Below are 10,005 nucleotides of genomic sequence, written 5' to 3'. Positions count from 1 at the left end.
ATGTTTTTGAATCTCAAGTCCAATGCTCAAATACAAACCCGATTCCTGATCCAAATACCAAACCTGTTTTCCAAAATCCAAGCAACCTCCCCAGTGGAACTACGTGTGGCTTGATCCCCATCACGGGGTACGTAGGCAATTTGGCACTCCCAAGTTCAGTCGCACCTTTCTCTATCTTTCCCATTCCCTCACACTATTCATCATCTCGATTCATCTCGTGTCTCTCGGAACCATTGGATTATGGTTTCCGTCGTAAGAACCCTTAGAGCCCAATTTAGGAACAATGGTGTCGTGTCGTGTTGTGTCCTAAGTTTTAGGAAGTCCTAGAGTTAGGAGTCCAGCCTCATCACGGACGCTTGCTATGTATAGCAACCGTGCCATAGGTCAAGTTACACTAGTCATCCAGTTTTTCCCTAGGACAAGCCTAGTAAACTAGGATGTAGGCTAACCTGCATTAGTCTAAGGGACAACTTGCATTTAGATAGGATCATATAGCATCTTCGATGAAATCCTAAGATAATAAAATCCTCAACTTGAATTAAATAACTTCTCTTAAAACTGTTGAAACAGTCAATCCCGTCTAGATCGGTGTCCTAGTTGAGTTAGGCATATGTAGCTTAGCTTAGGTGCACCGAACTACGTCGACTCTGATCCCAGTGAGGCTTGGGTACGTAGGCAGCTTGGATGTCTGACGGCATACCACCCGCGAGTCGGCACCACAAACAAATTGTGGTGTTTTGTATATTAATTTTCTTGTAAATGGTTAATCAAATCACTTAGGATTTTCCATGAAATTAGAATTCTAGGAGAACTTTCACTTAGAATGAATCCAGACAAATTAATAAATCAAGATACACATCTAGGATTCACATTAAAATTAGATCATAGGATGCATGTCACTTAGTTCGCACATTAACATAGAGTTGAATGAGCCATTTAAAATAAATTTAAAAGAATTAGCTTTTGGAATCGAAGACCGATTATCGGGCAGGAATGGTGCATGTGGCGGATAACTCCCCATACCTTCCATTCTCGTAACCAGGTAGCGAGTCTAGATTTCTGGTTAATTACGGGTCCTAGATCCCACATCTAGGTGGCGACTCTGTCAGTCTCTTTCGTGTGGAATTCGGATTGCCTTAGTGATCCCAAGTTCACAGGAAAGATTAATTCAAATCAACATTAAAATGCACACGCCAATCGCGTGGGTACGAGAGACCAAGAGAGAGAGCGCGGCGGCTCGCGCCCCACCCCTCTCGCGGGATTCGGGTACCACACTAGAAGGCTCTATGAATAAATTGGTTGTACAGGTATATATTCAAAAGAGAAATACCCTTAAATCCACATCCAAATAACACACAACCAAACCAAAATAACACTGAAAATCATTTGCTTTCCACAAATCACATGACATTTTATTCAACTTACCTCCAGTCCTAAGCCTTCAATCATTTTTTTTTGAAATGTAAGCCTTCAAACCTAATTCAGGAAAATTCATATTTCGTCAATTGGGAGGGGAGTTCACTCCCAATAAAATATGGAGCGGAATATGCACCCACCACCACCACCACCACCACCAGAACAACAGGTTGGATTGAGCTTTTTCTAAAAAGTGAATTGGAAATGTTAAAGTATAAAAAGATAAATAACGCCTTAATCACATCACATTTTATTCGACTTACCTCCGGTCCTAAGCCTTCAATCCTTTTTTTTTTTTTGAAAGGTAAGCCTTCAAACCTAATTCAGGAAAATGCATATTTCGTCAATTGGGAGGGGAGTTCACTCCCAATAAAATATGGAGCGAAATATGCACCCACCACCACCACCACCACCAAAACAACAGGTCGGATTGAGCTTTTTCTAAAAAGTGAATTGGAAATGTTAAAGTATAAAAGATAAATAACGCCTTTCTCCAACAGCTTAAGCTTTCGGAGAAGTTGGTAAGTTAATATGGTATCAGAGCCAAAGGTCTCGAGTTCAAACCTTCCGGATAGTAAAAATCCACATGCGATGGTCAGCTCAAAGTGGGACCACATGTGCCACGTATTTGCCAAGTAGGCCACACGTGCGGGGGAGTGTTAAAGTATAAAAGATAAATAACGCCTTTCTCCAACAGCTTAAGCTTTTGGAGAAGTTGGTAAGTTAATAGGAAACAACCCGAAAACAACTCGATTTTAAGGTAAAAGCTCAACCAGAATTCTCATAAATCAACTTAGTCAAATATGCACCCACGACCACCACTAGAACAACAGGCCAGATCCTCATACGGAACCCAAGTTGCCATTCAAAGAAATTCTTCACTGCCAAAGCCATTGGCGCTCCATGTCCATCAGCCACACACCACTACCACCATCTTTCGTGCCATCGGCGTCACGTACACCAACAGAAATTAAAAAAAAGAAGAGGGGATGTTGTCCCAGTACAACAAAAAACTAGGACGATCGAATTTATGAAGGCCTCTCTTTTCACTCCTTTTGCCAATGTATTTGCCGTATCGTTTGCCGATCTCGGTTTGTGCCTAAAAGATGGGGGACAACCTATTCCTCAAATTGAGAATTTCCATGTTTATACCCCTGCTAATTTCCACGGTCCTAAGGAATTCTTTTAAGCTGATGAAATAATGTTCACAAAAGTCTCCTTCAACCAAGAGATTGTACATATTTGATGATGTAAATATACTTAAACTGAAAAGAAGAGCTCTCACTTACACCTTATTTGAATGACACCCTGTTGGATTCGGACTAGATCCCAGCACACCACAATCTTTCACTCATCTCGCAACTGCAGAAAGCAAAAGTTGTAGAAGATTTTTTAAGAGGGACCCTTTCCTGTGTTACGCCGACAGCACCCCAGGTTGTAGCTCCGAAGCAGTGCCGAAATCCAACACCATACAATCTGAGTATTCCACCCTGTCCACCACATTTTGATTAATTTGTCCGCTTCCTCCTTGGCCGAATGTCGCATATGTTGAAACTTAGGCCGGGTCAGCTTCACAATATCGCTTACCTCATCAATGATGTAGTGCAACTGAACAAAGCCTCATAGATTTTGAGCCTTATTTCAACTATTCCAAACCTATTATTGGCCCAATTCAAGAAGCTATTTTGCATCAACCAATCAAGATAGCAAAAAAAATCTTCCATTAAGTAGTCCCTCCACTTGATTCTTTCTAGTTCCTACCATCACAATACGGAGTCTACTATCCACGATGAAGCAAAGAGTGCTTAATTGTAAAATATTGAGGATTTCCACTAATCTTTGCTTTTCATAATCGACTACAATTAACCCTAATGAGTGTTTAAATAGAACACTAGAACGGATAAAGATAGCAAGAGATTAACATAATCAGGAAAGAGATAAAGATGGAAATCCTAACTTCTAAATCTAGCTTAGATGGTATTCTATCCAAAATACCTAATCTACCACACAGTCAAGTTTTCCTTACAATCAATGGCCAAGATCTCATCTACTCTAACTTGCCCTCTCAAACGTATATGGATTGAAAATCAATATACGTTTCATTACAATAGATATCCCCAAAACAAAATGTAAAATTTTTTATGCACACTACTACGATTGATGTCTCCTGTTGTTGATATTGCTAAAGATGAATTGCCGCCTGTTGTTGAAGAATGCATCGCATGAGAGAAGAGCCGCGAAGAGCCTCGAAGAGCTGAATTGGACTCAAGCCGGAATGGGCGAGTCTTTAGGCCGGTTTTGAATACTGAACCTTCTGGAAATAGGTCACTATGGACCAAAGCCTCGATGGGCAAGAATGGGCCTCAATGGGCTAGACACATGGGTCGGTAAGTACCGATTCTTATGGAATTTGGCTCTCTCAGACACGAACCTCAAGAGTCGAGGCCCCTCAATTGAGTAGAGCGATCAATTTTAGGCACGCACCTCGAAGAGAAGATGTACTTCAACTGAAATAAACGAAAGATAAGAAAAGTTTCGAGATGGAAAAGGAGAAATTGAGAGAGAACGAAAAATGGACTGCGACACTAGTGACTGAGAATAATGACGGCAACAAAAATAAGAATCATTGAAACTTTGGACAGGGAGTGAAAAAGAGAGTGCATGTAACAAATATGGGAAGTTTATCAATTTGGGGTCTATCACATAAGATTAGGGTTGCAACTCGGGTCGGGTTTTGGAGAACCCAACCCTACCCGAGAAATATCTCGGGTCGGGTTTTTTTTCCGGAAAACCCACGATTTCCAAACCCGGCCCTACCCATGATAAATCTCGGGTCGGGTCCGGTTTTTTCACGTTGACGCAATTTTTTAAGGAAAATTCTTGTTTGGCAAGGCAACTCAACTCATAGAAGCATAAATTACACTCACATTACACTTGAATCAAACAATGATGTAATTACACTCGCATTACACTTGAATCAAACAATGCTGTAATCAAACAATGTTGTAATTACAATCAAACAATGCTGAATCAAACACTTGAATCAACTCAACTCATAGAAGCAGCATTTACACTCACATACAATAACAGTGGGTGCTTGGGTTTTCACTTTTAACTTTTAACTAACAATAGAAAAAAATGTACATACTATAACTTATGTAACTCGGGTCGGGTCGGGCCCCTTCAAACCCGGCTCGACCCGAGATTCATGCGGGCTTTTGAATGCTCAACCCGGCTCGACCCGAAACCCATGAAACATGAACACAACCCAAGCTATTTTCGGGTCGGGTGAAACCCGGCTCGAGTTGCGGCCCTACAAAAGATGAGGCGAGAGTGAGGGGTCTAGCGATGAGACTATAAATGCACGGGAGAACTATGTTGTTGGGCTAAAGACAAAACAAGGGGTGTGCAAATCATAATAGAGGGGTGCTAGTTCCTCTTCCTTTATCAAATCAATACATGCAATACAGTAAGATTCCGTGAGATGGTTCAGAAAAGTGGTTTGAAAAAGCAATGAAAAGTTGAAAAGTTGGTGGAGAAAATATTAAAGAAAAAAGGCCTCGTCCCAGCTCAAGCTACACCATTTTCAGCCCACCATCAGAAACCATTCTCCTCAAAGTGACAGAGATATCATTTGCATAAAATCAAGGAGAAGAGGGTAAGGTAGCAAATCAGTGACTTGACGGTGGAATTCCACTGCCACGGAAAGAGTGGTCGTAGATTAGAATAGATGTGATCAAGTATCCGGGATTGAATTGATGTGGGTAGAGAAGGCTTGCCAAGCAACCCACTCTCTTTTGCTGCAGGTGAGAACCTGGCTGAATCAAGATCTCTGTTAACCGATAAAAAAAATGTAGAGATGATTGAAGGTAAAGTTGTGGTGTTAACGACGGTTTAGGGCCCGGCAGGGCAAGGAGTTGGAAACTAACAAAGCTGGTATGGAAGGTAGTACTAGTGGCGTTAAGAGCGTTGATGGCCGGGTGGACGGCTAAATTGGCCATCCGCCGGAGAGAGAAGCTATTTGTCTTGTGGTCACTCCAAGATCTGTGGCTCTGATACCATGAAGAATTTTACAGAATTTCTATTATTCTTGAATGTAATTACAAGAGAATCAAGTAGTGCTTATATAGAGCACTTAGATGATAAACATAGAAAGAAGATCATGGTAAACATGGAAAGAGATATTGGTAGAATATTCTAATCTAACCTAATTACTAATTTAATCTGAGTTTCCTAATCTATTTAGGTTACCTCTACTAGCCAACTTGCCTAGTATAATAAGATGATCCAACAGTAAGATCTCCACACAATCCACTAATGAGATCTTATGAGATCTCACATATTCTAACATGTCCCCTCAAACGTATGTGGATTGAAAATCAACATACGTTTGATTACAATGAAACTCTCCAATAAGAAAATAAAATTTTCTCCCCATAAGAAAATAGAATCTTTTGATTGAAGTGCACTGCTGAAGTTTGATGATGAATATGCCCTTATGTTGTTGCCACATGTATATTGCCGAAGAAGACACTGCTTGTTGATTTGCCGTGAAGAGATGGATGAGAACAAATCATAGCGTCAATGGGCTAGACAAGACTCAAGCCTTGATTGGCGAGTAGTAATGAGTCACTATGGACCAGTGCCGGAATGGGCAAGAAATGGGTCACTATGGACCAATGCTGGAATGGGCAAGAAATGGGTGGACCAATGCTGGAATAGGCAACAAAGAAGGAAAAAAAAAAACAAAGAGATGGGCGGCAATGATAGGCCGAGAAAAATAATTATTGGCGAACATCATGATCATAAGAAACATTGGATAGTGTAAAAAAGGGCGGTGCAAATATTAATAGTCGGGGACAAAAAAACTTGTTTCAAGGAGAATGATAAGATCTGAATATAAGAGGAAACACATGAAAATCATAATGTAAATTGAATTACAAAGGAAGGGACATAGGCTAGACTTATAGTTTGACAAGTAGAGCTATTAAGAGAGAGCGGAAGAAGGCGAAGAGATTTGGGCCGGGCGGACGGCTACATCGGCCTTCTGCCGGAGGAAGACAATACTCTTTGTTGTGCTCAGGGCAGCGGATCGTTATGCTTTGATACTATGTAAAATATTGAGGATTTCCGCTAATCTTTGCTTTTTTTAATTGATTACAATTAACCCTAATGAGTGTTTAAATAGAACACTCGAAGGGATAAAGATGGCAAGAGATTAACATAATCAGGAAAGAGATAAAGATGGAAATCCTAACTTCTAAATCTAGCTTAGATGCTATTCTATCCAAAATACCTAATCTACCACACAGTCAAGTTTTCCTTACAATCAATGGCCAAGATCTCATCTACTCTAACTTTAATATAAATCAACCTAGAGAAACCTTCATCTAAATTTCATTCATATTTTCCTGCATTTATATTCTAGTCTCTATTTTTTAAGCCCTTAGTTTTTATAGACTTAACCATGTGGACCTTTAGCATGCCTTCCATCAATACTAGTGAGTAAATTTAAGATGATTTCTAGATGCCACCTCACATTGAACTACACAATCACCACATTCTAGAGATAAAAAAAGCCACTCCTCCAATCAGTCTAACAGATATGCTTTGTCTTCTAGTACATTATGGTCAATATGGTTATATTCTTCATCGAGAACTTGTCATTGTGAACCATCTAATCGATTCTTGAAGTAATTTCTTCTGAGTGATTGAGCCATATTTCAAGGATTTCCAATCTGGTACTGGCCAAATGAGAAAGCAAGGAGTGCTTGATCGCAATCAACTTAGAGAAACCTCTGTTTCACTTTATACTTCATATTTCCCCTCACTTGTATTCAAGCCTCCCATCATTTTAAAAACCCTCAGCTTTCACAAACTTAACCACCTAGTCCTTCGACAACCCTTCCATCAATACGACTCAGCCAATTTTAGAATATTTCTAGATGTCACCTTCCATGGGAAAGACCACCTCACGTTGCACTACACAAGCACCATAATCTACAGATCAAACAAATCTCTCTAATCCGTCCAAAATATATGCTTTGCTTTCCAGTGCATTGTGGTCAAAATGGTTTTCTTCTTCATTTTGAACTTCTCACTAAAACTATCTAATTGATGTTTTTTAACAAGCAATTTTTTCTTAGCAATTTTTAACCTTATTTCAAGGATTTCTAGCTTTTCATTGGCCTAATACCAAAAGCTATTGCATCAACCAATCAAACTATCAAACATTCTTGGATTAAGTTGGTCTCCACTTGATTCATCCTTTTTTTTCTTTTCTTTTTTGATTAATTCCACTTGATTCATCCTAACGTCACTCCACGACATCTAGCACCCACAAGGAAGCAAGGAGTGCTTGATCTCAATCAAAGAAGATTTCTATGTCACCTTCTTCCATGGGAAAGGCCACCTCAAGTTGAACTCCATAATCACTACAGTCTAAAGATCAAGCAATTCTATCCTCAAAATATTCGAACAGATATGTTTTGTCATTCTATGCATTATGGTCAAAATGGTTATTTTCTTCATTTAAAACTTCTCACTTTGAACCATCGAAATTATAGTCAAGTGATTTCTTCTTAAGTGATTTTGAGCCTTAGTTCAAGGATTTCCATCCTATTACTCGCCCAATGAAAGAAGCTACTTTAAGAAGATTTCTAGATGTAACCTTCCATTGGCAGGGACTGTTGGAAATGTAATAGTTGGGATCTGATAAGTGACTTAGTCAAACCCAAAATATGCAACTCGAAGCGAAAAACTGTTACTTGAAGCGAAAACCTGTTTCTGTTGAAAATTAGAAACTGAAATAAAATAGTACTTATCACTTCTGTAGAAAACCTTTCTTAAACCAGATTGAAAATGAGAAGGCTGAGTTGTGCCACTTGGTCACTCTCCTTAAGAATTGTATCCGCCCCCTACCGGTGCAACCGGGATCTGTGAATCGACGCTCCAAGATAAAACATCCAGAAAGGCTCCAGTCCACGTGCACTTGCTGACTGGTCCACCCAGAATCACCGTAGAACTGTGCTCAAATTGGAACGGAATGAAGGAAGAGGAGGAATAGCAAAAACAGAACAGAAAGTATCCTTGCTTTTAAAAAAGAGAAATCTCTGTAAAATGTCTGTATTTTTGTGTGTATAAACAGATTCATCTCGTCCCCTTTTATAGACACGAAGGCGTCTCTTGGGAAGAGCCACCATTAATCCTCCGATTTGCAGTGGTTTTCGTTTAAAGATTATTTTTTCAAAGTTATGAAATAGGGAAGAGTTATTTCAGGTAAAACCTTACAAGCAAAAGGCCTTGAAAAATTATATTGGGAAGAGTTATTTCAGGTAAAACTTTACAAGCAAAAGGCCTTGAAAATTTATATCGGGTTAGTTTTTACCAAAGAAAAAGGCGGTTATCAAACCTTGGATTTCTTCTCGGAGGGAAAAACAATTTCATGGTTGCCAAACATTCCCTTTCAAGCACTCTGTTTTAGCCCGAAAAATATTTTGGATTTTATGATAGTCATTTTAATGTGAAAATACTTACTAAGACAAATTGAATAGATCAGCTCATGTAGAGGGAGACAGAGAGGGAAGGGGGTACTTCCTAGTGGAGAGGAGAGGTTGAGGAGCAAAGAGGGTGAAGGAAACTGGCAGATCTGTGGATTTTCAATTTGTTATTTCCACAGCAAATTTAGAAATCTGATTTTTTTTTGGTCAGCTACTGAATTAGAAATCTAAGAATTTGATCCGCTTCAAATTACAATGCAAAAAGGGCGGCAAATGTGAGAAATCAAAATCAAAATCTTCTCGGCATCCAAACGGACACTTATTTCATTTAGCATTTATATTTTCCCTCAAGTCTCCCTTCATTTCTCCAACCATTAGCTTCCACAATCTTACGCACCTATTATTTTGAAATACTCCCTTCCATCAATACTAGTGGGCCAATTTTAGAAGATATCTAGATGTCACCTTCCATAGGAAAAGTCATCTCAAGTAATCCATAATCGACATCTTCTAGAAATCAAACAAGCCTCTCCTTCAATACTTCGAACGTATATTCTTTGTCATTTACTGCAACATGGTCACAATGTTTATCTTCTTCATTTAGAACTCCTTACTAGAACCAACTAATTGACACTTTTTCACTAGTAATTTTTCTTAGTGATTTTAAGCCTTATGTACAGGATTGCCAACAAATTACCAGCCCAATTAGAGAGCTTATTGCATCAACCGATCAATCCATAAAAATTTCATCCCAAGTTTCCCTCCACTTGATTCATCGTACCTTCACTCTAGACTGTCTAGCGCTCACAAGTAAGCAAAGAGTGCTTGATCTCAACAATCAAGAGAAACCATCATCTCAATATATCATTTATATTTTCCATCATATATATATATATATATATATATATATATATATATATATATATATATATAGGAAAAGGATTGTACGCTGGGGGACCCATGTGATTTGGCACTCTACCGTACCTAAAGTTAGGTACGGTAGAGTGCCAAATCACATGGGTCCCACATTTTTGGTGGGCATCTAAACCATTCATTTGCAAGGCCCCATCATAGATAGGGTGCATACCAA

The sequence above is a fragment of the Tasmannia lanceolata genome, unplaced genomic scaffold (genome assembly GCF_043159265.1).
Source record: "Tasmannia lanceolata isolate RefF3 unplaced genomic scaffold, GAP_Taslan_0.1 ptg000037l, whole genome shotgun sequence".
NCBI lineage: Eukaryota > Viridiplantae > Streptophyta > Magnoliopsida > Canellales > Winteraceae > Tasmannia > Tasmannia lanceolata.
This window is presented reverse-complemented; position numbering follows the sequence as displayed.